Consider the following 15,003-nt stretch of genomic DNA (forward strand, 5'->3'; position numbering starts at 1 on the left):
TAGTAATTGCACAGTAGTTGTCACCATTTGAATTTACTTGTTTTTAGTATTACGAACTTTCTAAAGGTTTGCGACAGACTCCAGAAGTGCCTGGAGTCAGTAAAACATCAGAACTTTAATCTGAGGGTCCAGGGTTCAAGTCCCTGTTCCGGCGAGTGTCTTTAAAGCAATGTGTCGTTTTTGTGAAATGGAACATAGTGCAGAGTGGGAAAATCACAAACTGTTTAAGAATGTACACCTTCAACCAAGAGGCAAATTAATTGTATTTCATCAAGAGACACTAAATGTCAAGCTTTTCAGTTCATACTTTTAGTGATAGAGAGATTTTCCTACTTTAGTAATTGCACAGTAACTAGTAGTTGTCATCATTTGAAATGACTTGTTTTTTGTATTACGAACTTTCAGCATTTTTGCGACCTATTACAGAAGAGCCTGGATAGCTCAGTCGGTAGAGCATCAGACTTTTAATCTGATGGTCCAGGGTTCATGTCCCTGTTCAGGTGAGTGTCTTTTAAGCAATGTGTCATTTTGTGAAATGGAACATAGTGCAGAGTGGGAAAATGACAAACTGTTTAAGAATGTACACCTTCAACCAAGAGGCAAATTAAATGTATTTCATCAATAGACACTAAATGTCAAGCTTTTCAGTTCATACTTTTAGTGATAGAGAGATTTTCCTACTTTAGTAATTGCACAGTAGTTGTCACCATTTGAATTTACTTGTTTTTAGTATTACGAACTTTCTGTAGGTTTGCGACAGACTCCAGAAGTGCCTGGAGTAGGTAAAACATCAGAACTTTAATCTGAGGGTCCAGGGTTCAAGTCCCTGTTCGGGCGAGTGTCTTTTAAGCAATGTGTCATTTTTGTGAAATGGAACATAGTGCAGAGTGGGAAAATCACAAACTGTTTAAGAATGTACACCTTCAACCAAGAGGCAAATTAAATGTATTTCATCAATAGACACTAAATGTCAAGCTATTCAGATCATACTTTTAGTGATAGAGAGATTTTCCTACTTTAGTAATTGCACAGTAGTTGTTACCATTTGAATTTACTTGTTTTTAGTATTACGAAGTTTCTGTAGGTTTGCGACAGACTCCAGAATAGCCTGGAGTCGGTAAAACATCAGAACTTTAATCTGAGGGTCCAGGGTCCAAGTCCCTGTTCGGGTGAGTGTCTTTTAAGCAATGTGTAGTTTTTGTGAAATGGAACATAGTGCAGAGAGGGAAAATCACAAACTGTTTAAGAATCTACACCTTCAACCAAGAGGCAAATTAAATGTATTTCATCAAAGACACTAAATGTCAAGCTATTCAGATAATACTTTTAGTGATAGAGAGATTTTCCTACCTTAGTAATTGCACAGTAGTTGTCACCATTTGAATTTACTTGTTTTTAGTTTTACGAACTTTCTGTAGGTTTGTGACTGACTCCAGAAGAGCCTGGAGTCAGTAAAACATCAGACCTTTAATCTGAGGGTCCAGGGTTCAAGTCCCTGTTTGGGCAAGTGTCTTTTAAGCAATGTGTTGTTTTCGTGAAATGGAACATAGTAGAGAGAGGGAAAATCACAAACTGTTGAAGAATCTACACCTTCAACCAAGAGGCAAATTAAATGTATTTCATCAATAGACACTAAATGTCAAGCTATTCAGATCATACTTTTAGTGATAGAGAGATTTTCCTACTTTAGTAATTGCACAGTAGTTGTCACCATTTGAATTTACTTGTTTTTAGTATTACGAACTTTCTGTAGGTTTGCGACTGACTCCAGAAGAGCCTGGAGTTGGTAAAACATCAGAACTTTAATCTGAGGGTCCAGGTTTCAAGTCCCTGTTCGGGCAAGTGTCTTTTAAGCAATGTGTCATTTTTGTGAAATGGATCATAGTGCAGAGTGGGAAAATCACAAACTGTTTAAGAATGTACACCTTCAACCAAGAGGCAAATTAAATGTATTTCATCAAGAGACACTAAATGTCAAGCTTTTCAGTTCATACTTTTAGTGATAGAGAGATTTTCCAACTTTAGTAATTGCACAGTAACTAGTAGTTGTCATCATTTGAAATGACTTGTTTTTTGTATTACGAACTTTCTGCATTTTTGCGACCTATTACAGAAGAGTCTGGATAGCTCAGTCGGTAAAACATCAGAACTTTAATCTGAGGGTCCAGGGTCCAAGTCCCTGTTCGGGTGAGTGTCTTTTAAGCAATGTGTAGTTTTTGTGAAATGGAACATAGTGCAGAGAGGGAAAATCACAAACTGTTTAAGAATGTACACCTTCAACCAAGAGGCAAATTAAATGTATTTCATCAATAGACACTAAATGTCAAGCTTTTCAGTTCATACTTTTAGTGATAGAGAGATTTTCCTACTTTAGTAATTGCACAGTAGTTGTCACCATTTGAATTTACATGTTTTTACTATAGTAATACCAACTTTCTATAGGTTTGCGACAGACTCCAGAAGTGCCTGGAGTCGGTAAAACATCAGAACTTTAATCTGAGGGTCCAGGGTTCAAGTCCCTGTTCGGGCGAGTGTCTTTAAAGCAATGTGTCGTTTTTGTGAAATGGAACATAGTGCAGAGTGGGAAAATCACAAACTGTTTAAGAATGTACACCTTCAACCAAGAGGCAAATTAAATGTATTTCATCAAGAGACACTAAATGTCAAGCTTTTCAGTTCATCCTTTTAGTGATAGAGAGATTTTCCTACTTTAGTAATTGCACAGTAACTAGTAGTTGTCATCATTTGAAATGACTTGTTCTTTGTATTACGAACTTTCTGCATTTTTGCGACCTATTACAGAAGAGCCTGGATAGCTCAGTTGGTAGAGCATCAGACTTTTAATCTGAGGGTTCAGGGTTCAAGTCCCTGTTTGGGCGAGTGTCTTTTAAGCAATGTGTCATTTTGTGAAATGGAACATAGTGCAGAGTGGGAAAATCACAAACTGTTTAAAAATCTACACCTTCAACCAAGAGGCAAATTAAATGTATTTCATCAATAGACACTAAATGTCAAGCTTTTCAGATCATACTTTTAGTGATAGAGAGATTTTCCTACTTTAGTAATTGCACAGTAGTTGTCACCATTTGAACTTACTTGTTTTTAGTATTACGAACTTTCTGTAGGTTTGCGGCTGACTCCAGAAGAGCCTGGAGGCGGTAAAACATCAGAACTTTAATCTGAGGGTCCAGGGTTCAAGTCCCTGTTCGGGCGAGTGTCTTTTAAGCAATGTGTTGTTTTTGTGAAATGGAACATAGTGCAGAGTGGGAAAATCACAAACTGTTTAAGAATGTACACCTTCAACCAAGAGGCAAATTAAATGTGTTTCATCAATAGACAATAAATGTCAAGCTATTCAGTTCATACTTTTAGTGATAGAGAGATTTTCCTACTTTAGTAATTGCACAGTAACTAGTAGTTGTCATCATTTGAAATTACTTGTTTTTTGTATTACGAACTTTCTGCATTTTTGCGACCTATCACAGAAGAGCCTGGATAGCTCAGTCGGTAGAGCATCAGACTATTAATCAGAGGGTCCAGGGTTCAAGTCCCTTTTCGGGCCAGTGTCTTTTAAGCAATGTGTCATTTTTGTGAAATGGAACATAGTGCAGAGTGGGAAAATCACAAACTGTTTAAGAATGTACACCTTCAACCAAGAGGCAAATTAAATGTATTTCATTAAATGTATTTCATCAAATACACTAAATGTCAAGCTATTCAGATAATACTTTTAGTGATAGAGAGATTTTCCTCCCTTAGTAATTGCACAGTAGTTGTTACCATTTGAATTTACTTGTTTTTAGTTTTACAAACTTTCTGTAGGTTTGTGACTGACTCCAGAAGAGCCTGGAGTCGGTAAAACATCAGACCATTAATCTGAGGGTCTAGGGTTCAAGTCCCTGTTTGGGCAAGTGTCTTTTAAGCAATGTGTTGTTTTCGTGAAATGGAACATAGTAAAGAGTGGGAAAATCACAAACTGTTTAAGAATGTACACCTTCAACCAAGAGGCAAATTAAATGTATTTCATCAATAGACACTAAATGTCAAGCTATTCATATCATAATTTTAGTGATAGAGAGATTTTCCTACTTTAGTAATTGCACAGTAGTTGTCACCATTTGAATTTACTTGTTTTTAGTATTACGAACTTTCTGTAGGTTTGCGACAGACTCCAGAAGAGCCTGGAGTCGGTAAAACATCAGAACTTTAATCTGAGGGTCCAGGGTTCAAGTCCCTGTTCGGGCGAGTGTCTTTTAAGCAATGTGTCGTTTTTGTGAAATGGAACATAGTGCAGAGTGGGAAAATTACAAACTGTTTAAGAATGTACACCTTCAACCAAGAGGCAAATTAAATGTATTTCATCAATAGACACTAAATGTCAAGCTTTTCAGTTCATACTTTTAGTGATAGAGAGATTTTCCTACTTTAGTAATTGCACAGTAGTTGTCACCATTTGAATTTACTTGTTTTTAGTATTACGAACTTTCTAAAGGTTTGCGACAGACTCCAGAAGTGCCTGGAGTCGGTAAAACATCAGAACTTTAATCTGAGGGTCCAGGGTTCAAGTCCCTGTTCGGGCGAGTGTCTTTTAAGCAATGTGTCGTTTTTGTGAAATGGAACATAGTGCAGAGTGGGAAAATCACAAACTGTTTAAGAATGTACACCTTCAACCAAGAGGCAAATTAATTGTATTTCATCAAGAGACACTAAATGTCAAGCTTTTCAGTTCATACTTTTAGTGATAGAGAGATTTTCCTACTTTAGTAATTGCACAGTAACTAGTAGTTGTCATCATTTGAAATGACTTGTTTTTTGTATTACGAACTTTCAGCATTTTTGCGACCTATTACAGAAGAGCCTGGATAGCTCAGTCGGTAGAGCATCATACTTTTAATCTGATGGTCCAGGGTTCATGTCCCTGTTCAGGTGAGTGTCTTTTAAGCAATGTGTCATTTTGTGAAATGGAACATAGTGCAGAGTGGGAAAATGACAAACTGTTTAAGAATGTACACCTTCAACCAAGAGGCAAATTAAATGTATTTCATCAATAGACACTAAATGTCAAGCTATTCAGATCATACTTTTAGTGATAGAGAGATTTTCCTACTTTAGTAATTGCACAGTAGTTGTCACCATTTGAATTTACTTGATTTTAGCATTACGAAGTTTCTGTAGGTTTGCGACAGACTCCAGAATAGCCTGGAGTCGGTAAAACATCAGAACTTTAATCTGAGGGTCCAGGGTCCAAGTCCCTGTTCGGGTGAGTGTCTTTTAAGCAATGTGTAGTTTTTGTGAAATGGAACATAGTGCAGAGAGGGAAAATCACAAACTGTTTAAGAATCTACACCTTCAACCAAGAGGCAAATTAAATGTATTTCATCAAAGACACTAAATGTCAAGCTATTCAGATAATACTTTTAGTGATAGAGAGATTTTCCTACTTTAGTAATTGCACAGTAGTTGTCACCATTTGAATTTACTTGTTTTTAGTTTTACGAACTTTCTGTAGGTTTGTGACTGACTCCAGAAGAGCCTGGAGTCAGTAAAACATCAGACCTTTAATCTGAGGGTCCAGGGTTCAAGTCCCTGTTTGGGCAAGTGTCTTTTAAGCAATGTGTTGTTTTCGTGAAATGGAACATAGTAGAGAGTGGGAAAATCACAAACTGTTTAAGAATGTACACCTTCAACCAAGAGGCAAATTAAATGTATTTCATCAATAGACACTAAATGTCAAGCTATTCATATCATACTTTTAGTGATAGAGAGATTTTCCTACTTTAGTAATTGCACAGTAGTTGTCACCATTTGAATTTACTTGTTTTTAGTATTACGAACTTTCTGTAGGTTTGCGACAGACTCCAGAAGAGCCTGGAGTCGGTAAAACATCAGAACTTTAATCTGAGGGTCCAGGGTTCAAGTCCCTGTTCGCGCGAGTGTCATTTAAGCAATGTGTCGTTTTTGTGAAATGGAACATAGTGCAGAGTGGGAAAATCACAAACTGTTTAAGAATGTACACCTTCAACCAAGAGGCAAATTAAATGTATTTCATCAAGAGACACTAAATGTCAAGCTTTTCAGTTCATACTTTTAGTGATAGAGAGATTTTCCAACTTTAGTAATTGCACAGTAACTAGTAGTTGTCATCATTTGAAATGACTTGTTTTTTTGTATTACGAACTTTCTGCATTTTTGCGATCTATCACAGAAGAGCCTGGATAGCTCAGTCGGTAGAGCATCGGACTTTTAATCTGAGGGTCCAGGGTTCAAGTCCCTGTTCAGGCGAGTGTCTTCTAAGCAATGTGTCATTTTTGTGAAATGGAACATAGTGCAGAGTGGGAAAATCACAAACTGTTTAAGAATGTACACCTTCAACCAAGAGGCAAATTAAATGTATTTCATCAATAGACACTAAATGTCAAGCTTTTCAGTTCATACTTTTAGTGATAGAGAGATTTTCCTACTTTAGTAATTGCACAGTAGTTGTCACCATTTGAATTTACATGTTTTTACTATAGTAATACCAACTTTCTATAGGTTTGCGACAGACTCCAGAAGTGCCTGGAGTCGGTAAAACATCAGAACTTTAATCTGAGGGTCCAGGGTTCAAGTCCCTGTTCGGGCGAGTGTCTTTAAAGCAATGTGTCGTTTTTGTGAAATGGAACATAGTGCAGAGTGGGAAAATCACAAACTGTTTAAGAATGTACACCTTCAACCAAGAGGCAAATTAAATGTATTTCATCAAGAGACACTAAATGTCAAGCTTTTCAGTTCATCCTTTTAGTGATAGAGAGATTTTCCTACTTTAGTAATTGCACAGTAACTAGTAGTTGTCATCATTTGAAATGACTTGTTCTTTGTATTACGAACTTTCTGCATTTTTGCGACCTATTACAGAAGAGCCTGGATAGCTCAGTTGGTAGAGCATCAGACTTTTAATCTGAGGGTTCAGGGTTCAAGTCCCTGTTTGGGCGAGTGTCTTTTAAGCAATGTGTCATTTTGTGAAATGGAACATAGTGCAGAGTGGGAAAATCACAAACTGTTTAAAAATCTACACCTTCAACCAAGAGGCAAATTAAATGTATTTCATCAATAGACACTAAATGTCAAGCTTTTCAGATCATACTTTTAGTGATAGAGAGATTTTCCTACTTTAGTAATTGCACAGTAGTTGTCACCATTTGAACTTACTTGTTTTTAGTATTACGAACTTTCTGTAGGTTTGCGGCTGACTCCAGAAGAGCCTGGAGGCGGTAAAACATCAGAACTTTAATCTGAGGGTCCAGGGTTCAAGTCCCTGTTCGGGCGAGTGTCTTTTAAGCAATGTGTTGTTTTTGTGAAATGGAACATAGTGCAGAGTGGGAAAATCACAAACTGTTTAAGAATGTACACCTTCAACCAAGAGGCAAATTAAATGTGTTTCATCAATAGACAATAAATGTCAAGCTATTCAGTTCATACTTTTAGTGATAGAGAGATTTTCCTACTTTAGTAATTGCACAGTAACTAGTAGTTGTCATCATTTGAAATTACTTGTTTTTTGTATTACGAACTTTCTGCATTTTTGCGACCTATCACAGAAGAGCCTGGATAGCTCAGTCGGTAGAGCATCAGACTATTAATCAGAGGGTCCAGGGTTCAAGTCCCTTTTCGGGCCAGTGTCTTTTAAGCAATGTGTCATTTTTGTGAAATGGAACATAGTGCAGAGTGGGAAAATCACAAACTGTTTAAGAATGTACACCTTCAACCAAGAGGCAAATTAAATGTATTTCATTAAATGTATTTCATCAAATACACTAAATGTCAAGCTATTCAGATAATACTTTTAGTGATAGAGAGATTTTCCTCCCTTAGTAATTGCACAGTAGTTGTTACCATTTGAATTTACTTGTTTTTAGTTTTACAAACTTTCTGTAGGTTTGTGACTGACTCCAGAAGAGCCTGGAGTCGGTAAAACATCAGACCATTAATCTGAGGGTCTAGGGTTCAAGTCCCTGTTTGGGCAAGTGTCTTTTAAGCAATGTGTTGTTTTCGTGAAATGGAACATAGTAAAGAGTGGGAAAATCACAAACTGTTTAAGAATGTACACCTTCAACCAAGAGGCAAATTAAATGTATTTCATCAATAGACACTAAATGTCAAGCTATTCATATCATAATTTTAGTGATAGAGAGATTTTCCTACTTTAGTAATTGCACAGTAGTTGTCACCATTTGAATTTACTTGTTTTTAGTATTACGAACTTTCTGTAGGTTTGCGACAGACTCCAGAAGAGCCTGGAGTCGGTAAAACATCAGAACTTTAATCTGAGGGTCCAGGGTTCAAGTCCCTGTTCGGGCGAGTGTCTTTTAAGCAATGTGTCGTTTTTGTGAAATGGAACATAGTGCAGAGTGGGAAAATCTCAAACTGTTTAAGAATGTACACCTTCAACCAAGAGGCAAATTAAATGTATTTCATCAATAGACACTAAATGTCAAGCTTTTCAGTTCATACTTTTAGTGATAGAGAGATTTTCCTACTTTAGTAATTGCACAGTAACTAGTAGTTGTCATCATTTGAAATGACTTGTTTTTTGTATTACGAAGTTTCTGTAGGTTTGCGACAGACTCCAGAATAGCCTGGAGTCGGTAAAACATCAGAACTTTAATCTGAGGGTCCAGGGTCCAAGTCCCTGTTCGGGTGAGTGTCTTTTAAGCAATGTGTAGTTTTTGTGAAATGGAACATAGTGCAGAGAGGGAAAATCACAAACTGTTGAAGAATCTACACCTTCAACCAAGAGGCAAATTAAATGTATTTCATCAATAGACACTAAATGTCAAGCTATTCAGATCATACTTTTAGTGATAGAGAGATTTTCCTACTTTAGTAATTGCACAGTAGTTGTCACCATTTGAATTTACTTGTTTTTAGTATTACGAACTTTCTGTAGGTTTGCGACTGACTCCAGAAGAGCCTGGAGTTGGTAAAACATCAGAACTTTAATCTGAGGGTCCAGGTTTCAAGTCCCTGTTCGGGCAAGTGTCTTTTAAGCAATGTGTCATTTTTGTGAAATGGATCATAGTGCAGAGTGGGAAAATCACAAACTGTTTAAGAATGTACACCTTCAACCAAGAGGCAAATTAAATGTATTTCATCAAGAGACACTAAATGTCAAGCTTTTCAGTTCATACTTTTAGTGATAGAGAGATTTTCCAACTTTAGTAATTGCACAGTAACTAGTAGTTGTCATCATTTGAAATGACTTGTTTTTTGTATTACGAACTTTCTGCATTTTTGCGACCTATTACAGAAGAGTCTGGATAGCTCAGTCGGTAAAACATCAGAACTTTAATCTGAGGGTCCAGGGTCCAAGTCCCTGTTCGGGTGAGTGTCTTTTAAGCAATGTGTAGTTTTTGTGAAATGGAACATAGTGCAGAGAGGGAAAATCACAAACTGTTTAAGAATCTACACCGTCAACCAAGAGGCAAATTAAATGTATTTCATCAATAGACACTAAATGTCAAGCTATTCAGATCATACTTTTAGTGATAGAGAGATTTTCCTACTTTAGTAATTGCACAGTAGTTGTCACCATTTGAATTTACTTGTTTTTAGTATTACGAACTTTCTGTAGGTTTACGACTGACTCCAGAAGAGCCTGGAGTCGGTAAAACATCAGAACTTTAATCTGAGGGTCCAGGTTTCAAGTCCCTGTTCGGGCGAGTGTCTTTTAAGCAATGTGTCATTTTTGTGAAATGGATCATAGTGCAGAGTGGGAAAATCACAAACTGTTTAAGAATGTACACCTTCAACCAAGAGACAAATTAAATGTATTTCATCAAGAGACACTAAATGTCAAGCTTTTCAGTTCATACTTTTAGTGATAGAGAGATTTTCCAACTTTAGTAATTGCACAGTAACTAGTAGTTGTCATCATTTGAAATGACTTGTTTTTTGTATTACGAACTTTTTGCATTTTTGCGACCTATCGCAGAAGTGCCTGGATAGCTCAGTCGGTAGAGCATCAGACTTTTAATCTGAGGGTCCTGGGTTCAAGTCCGTGTTCGGGCGATTGTCTTTTAAGCAATGTGTCATTTTGTGAAAAGGAACATAGTGCAGAGTGGGAAAATCACAAACTGTTTAAGAATCTACACCTTCAACCAAGAGGCAAATTAAATGTATTTCATCAATAGACACTAAATGTCAAGCTTTTCAGATCATACTTTTAGTGATAGAGAGATTTTCCTACTTTAGTAAGTGCACAGTAGTTGTCACCATTTGAATTGACTTGTTTTTAGTATTACGAACTTTCTGTAGGTTTGCGACAGACTCCGGAAAAGCCTGGAGTCAGTAAAACACCAGAACTTTAATCTGAGGGTCCAGGGTTCAAGTCCCTGTTCAGGCGAGTGTCTTTTAAGCAATGTGTCGTTTTTGTGAAATGGAACATAGTGCAGAGTGGGAAAATCACAAACTGTTGAAGAATCTACACCTTCAACCAAGAGGCAAATTAAATGTATTTCATCAATAGACACTAAATGTCAAGCTATTCAGATCATACTTTTAGTGATAGAGAGATTTTCCTACTTTAGTAATTGCACAGTAGTTGTCACCATTTGAATTTACTTGTTTTTAGTATTACGAACTTTCTGTAGGTTTGCGACTGACTCCAGAAGAGCCTGGAGTCGGTAAAACATCAGAACTTTAATCTGAGGGTCCAGGGTTCAAGTCCCTGTTTGGGCGAGTGTCTTTTAAGCAATGTGTCATTTTTGTGAAATGGAACATAGTGCAGAGTGGGAAAATCACAAACTGTTTAAGAATGTACACCTTCAACCAAGAGGCAAATTAAATGTATTTCATCAATAGACAATAAATGTCAAGCTATTCAGATCATACTTTTAGTGATAGAGAGATTTTCCTACTTTAGTAATTGCACAGTAGTTGTCACCATTTGAATTTACTTGTTTTTAGTATTACGAACTTTCTGCATTTTTGCGACCTCTCACAGAAGAGCTTGGAAAGCTCAGTCGGTAGAGCATCATTCTTTTAATCTGAGGGTCCAGGGTTCAAGTCCCTGTGCGGACGAGTGTCTTTTAAGCAATGTGTCATTTTGTGAAATGGAACATAGTGCAGAGTGGGAAAATCACAAACTGTTTAAGAATGTACACCTTCATCCAAGAGGCAAATTAAATGTATTTCATCAATAGACACTAAATGTCAAGCTATTCAGATCATACTTTTAGTGATAGAGAGATTTTCCTACTTTAGTAATTGCACAGTAGTTGTCACCATTTGAATTTACTTGTTTTTAGTATTACGATTTTTCTATAGGTTTGCGACAGACTTCAGAAAAGCCTGGAGTTGGTAAAACATCAGAACTTTAATCTGAGGGTCCAGGGTTCAAGTCTCTGTTTGGACGAGTGTCTTTTAAGCAATGTGTCGTTTTTGTGAAATGGAACATAGTGCAGAGTGGGAAAATCACAAACTGTTTAAGAATGTACACCTTCAACCAAGAGGCAAATTAAATGTATTTCATCAATAGACACTAAATGTCAAGCTATTCAGATCATACTTTTAGTGATAGAGAGATTTTCCTACTTTAGTAATTGCACAGTAGTTGTCACCATTTGAATTTACTTGTTTTTAGTATTACGAACTTTCTTTAGGTTTGTGACAGACTCCAGAAGAGCCTGGAGTCGGTAAAACATCAGAACTTTAATCTGAGGGTCCAGGGTTCAAGTACCTTTTCGGGCGAGTGTCTTTTAAGCAATGTGTCGTTTTTGTGAAATGGAACATAGTGCAGAGTGGGAAAATCACAAACTGTTTAAGAATGTACACCTTCAACCAAGAGGCAAATTAAATGTATTTCATCAAGAGACACTAAATGTCAAGCTTTTCAGTTCATACTTTTAGTGATAGAGAGATTTTCCTTCTTTAGTAATTGCACAGTAACTAGTAGTTGTCATCATTTGAAATGACTTGTTTTTTGTATTATGAACTTTCTGCATTTTTGTGACCTATCTCAGAAGAGCCTGGATAGCTCAGTCGGTAGAGCATCAGACTTTTAATCTGAGGGTCCAGGGTTCAAGTCCTTGTTCGGGTGAGTGTCTTTTAAGCAATGTGTCATTTTGTGAAATGGAACATAGTGCAGAGTGGGAAAATCAAAAACTGTTTAAGAAAGTACACCTTCAACCAAGAGGCAAATTAACTGTATTTCATCAATAGACACTAAATGTCAAGCTTTTCAGATCATACCTTTAGTGATAGAGAGATTTTCCTACTTTAGTAATTGCACAGTAGTTGTCACCATTTGAATTTACTTGTTTTTAGTATTACGAACTTTCTATAGGTTTGCGACAGACTACAGAAGAGCCTGGAGTCGGTAAAACATCAGAACTTTAATCTGAGGGTCCAGGTTTCAAGTCCCTGTTCGGGCGAGTGTCTTTTAAGCAATGTGTCATTTTTGTGAAATGGATCATAGTGCAGAGTGGGAAAATCACAAACTGTTTAAGAATGTACACCTTCAACCAAGAGGCAAATTAAATGTATTTCATCAATAGACACTAAATGTCAAGCTATTCAGATCATACTTTTAGTGATAGAGAGATTTTCCAACTTTAGTAAGTGCACAGTAGTTGTCACCATTTGAATGTACTTGTTTTTAGTATTACGAACTTTCTATAGGTTTGCGACAGACTACAGAAGAGCCTGGAGTCGGTAAAACATCAGAACTTTAATCTGAGGGTCCAGGGTTCAAGTTCCTGTTCGGGCGAGTGTCTTTTAAGCAATGTGTCGTTTTTGTGAAATGGAACATAGTGCAGAGTGGGAAAATCACAAACTGTTTAAGAATGTACACCTTCAACCAAGAGGCAAATTAAATGTATTTCATCAAGAGACACTAAATGTCAAGCTTTTCAGTTCATACTTTTAGTGATAGAGAGATTTTCCTACTTTAGTAATTGCACAGTAACTAGTAGTTGTCATCATTTGAAATGACTTGTTTTTTGTATTACGAACTTTCTGCATTTTTGCGACCTTTCACAGAAGAGCCTGGATAGCTCAGTTGGTAGAGCATCATACTTTTAATCTGAGGGTCCAGGGTTCAAGTCCCTGTTCGGGTGAGTGTCTTTTAAGCAATGTGTCATTTTGTGAAATGGAACATAGTGCAGAGTGGGAAAATCTCAAACTGTTTAAGAATCTACACCTTCAACCAAGAGGCAAATTAAATGTATTTCATCAATAGACACTAAATGTCAAGCTATTCAGATCATACTTTTAGTGATAGAGAGATTTTCCTACTTTAGTAATTGCACAGTAGTTGTCACCATTTGAATTTACTTGTTTTTAGTATTACGAACTTTCTATAGGTTTGCGACAGACTCCAGAAGAGCCTGGAGTCGGTAAAACAACAGAACTTTAATCTGAGGGTCCAGGGTTCAAGTCTCTGTTCGGACGAGTGTCTTTTAAGCAATGTGTCGTTTTTGTGAAATGGAACATAGTGCAGAGTGGGAAAATCACAAACTGTTTAAGAATGTACACCTTCAACCAAGAGGCAAATTAAATGTATTTCATCAAGAGACACTAAATGTCAAGCTTTTCAGTTCATACTTTTAGTGATAGAGAGATTTTCCTACTTTAGTAATTGCACAGTAACTAGTAGTTGTCATCATTTGAAATGACTTGTTTTTTGTATTACGAACTTTCTGCATTTTTGCGACCTTTCACAGAAGAGCCTGGATAGCTCAGTTGGTAGAGCATCATACTTTTAATCTGAGGGTCCAGGGTTCAAGTCCCTGTTCGGGTGAGTGTCTTTTAAGCAATGTGTCATTTTGTGAAATGGAACATAGTGCAGAGTGGGAAAATCTCAAACTGTTTAAGAATCTACACCTTCAACCAAGAGGCAAATTAAATGTATTTCATCAATAGACACTAAATGTCAAGCTATTCAGATCATACTTTTAGTGATAGAGAGATTTTCCTACTTTAGTAATTGCACAGTAGTTGTCACCATTTGAATTTACTTGTTTTTAGTATTACGAACTTTCTATAGGTTTGCGACAGACTCCAGAAGAGCCTGGAGTCGGTAAAACAACAGAACTTTAATCTGAGGGTCCAGGGTTCAAGTCTCTGTTCGGACGAGTGTCTTTTAAGCAATGTGTCGTTTTTGTGAAATGGAACATAGTGCAGAGAGGGAAAATCACAAACTGTTTAAGAATCTACACCTTCAACCAAGAGGCAAATTAAATGTATTTCATCAATAGACACTAAATGTCAAGCTATTCAGATAATACTTTTAGTGATAGAGAGATTTTTCAACTTTAGTAATTGCACAGTAACTAGTAGTTGTCATCATTTGAAATGACTTGTTTTTTGTATTACGAACTTTCTGCATTTTTGTGACCTACCTCAGAAGAGCCTGGATAGCTCAGTTGGTAGAGCATCAGACTTTTAATCTGAGGGTCCAGGGTTCAAGTCCCTGTTCAGGCGAGTGTCTTTTAAGCAATGTGTCATTTTTGTGAAATGGAACATAGTGCAGAGTGAGAAAATCACAAACTGTTTAAGAATGTACACCTTCAACCAAGAGGCAAATTAAATGTATTTCATCAATAGACACTAAATGTCAAGCTTTTCAGTTCATACTTTTAGTGATCGAGAGATTTTCCTACTTTAGTAATTGCACAGTAGTTGTCACCATTTGAATTTACTTGTTTTTAGTATTATGAACTTTCTATAGGTTTGCGACAGACTCCAGAAGTGCCTGGAGTCGGTAAAACATCAGAACTTTAATCTGAGGCTCCAGGGTTCAAGTCCCTGTTCAGGCGAGTGTCTTTTAAGCAATGTGTCATTTTTGTGAAATTGAACATAGTGCAGAGTGGGAAAATCACAAACTGTTTAAGAATGTACACCTTCAACCAAGAGGCAAATTAAATGTATTTCATCAAGAGACACTAAATGTCAAGCTTTTCAGTTCATACTTTTAGTGATAGAGAGATTTTCCTACTTTAGTAATTGCACAGTAACTAGTAGTTG

General features: G+C 36.7%; 6 non-coding genes across 6 annotated transcripts; all 6 read left to right on the forward strand.

Annotated features, from left to right (window-relative positions):
- The first annotated feature begins 2,806 nt into the window (after positions 1-2,806).
- Positions 2,807-2,879, forward strand: TRNAK-UUU (transfer RNA lysine (anticodon UUU)). Its single transcript has one exon. It is a non-coding gene; the product is annotated as a tRNA-Lys (tRNA).
- A 610-nt stretch (positions 2,880-3,489) lies between these two features.
- On the forward strand, positions 3,490-3,562 carry TRNAN-AUU (transfer RNA asparagine (anticodon AUU)). The gene has a single exon. It is a non-coding gene; the product is annotated as a tRNA-Asn (tRNA).
- A 2,647-nt stretch (positions 3,563-6,209) lies between these two features.
- On the forward strand, positions 6,210-6,282 carry TRNAK-UUU (transfer RNA lysine (anticodon UUU)). Its single transcript has one exon. It is a non-coding gene; the product is annotated as a tRNA-Lys (tRNA).
- Positions 6,283-6,898: 616 nt separating this feature from the next.
- On the forward strand, positions 6,899-6,971 carry TRNAK-UUU (transfer RNA lysine (anticodon UUU)). Its single transcript has one exon. It is a non-coding gene; the product is annotated as a tRNA-Lys (tRNA).
- A 610-nt stretch (positions 6,972-7,581) lies between these two features.
- Positions 7,582-7,654, forward strand: TRNAN-AUU (transfer RNA asparagine (anticodon AUU)). The gene has a single exon. It is a non-coding gene; the product is annotated as a tRNA-Asn (tRNA).
- A 6,733-nt stretch (positions 7,655-14,387) lies between these two features.
- TRNAK-UUU (transfer RNA lysine (anticodon UUU)) lies at positions 14,388-14,460 on the forward strand. The gene has a single exon. It is a non-coding gene; the product is annotated as a tRNA-Lys (tRNA).
- The last annotated feature ends 543 nt before the right edge of the window (positions 14,461-15,003 follow it).

Source organism: Taudactylus pleione, unplaced genomic scaffold (genome assembly GCF_031769625.1).
Source record: "Taudactylus pleione unplaced genomic scaffold, aTauple2 ptg000454l, whole genome shotgun sequence".
NCBI lineage: Eukaryota > Metazoa > Chordata > Amphibia > Anura > Myobatrachidae > Taudactylus > Taudactylus pleione.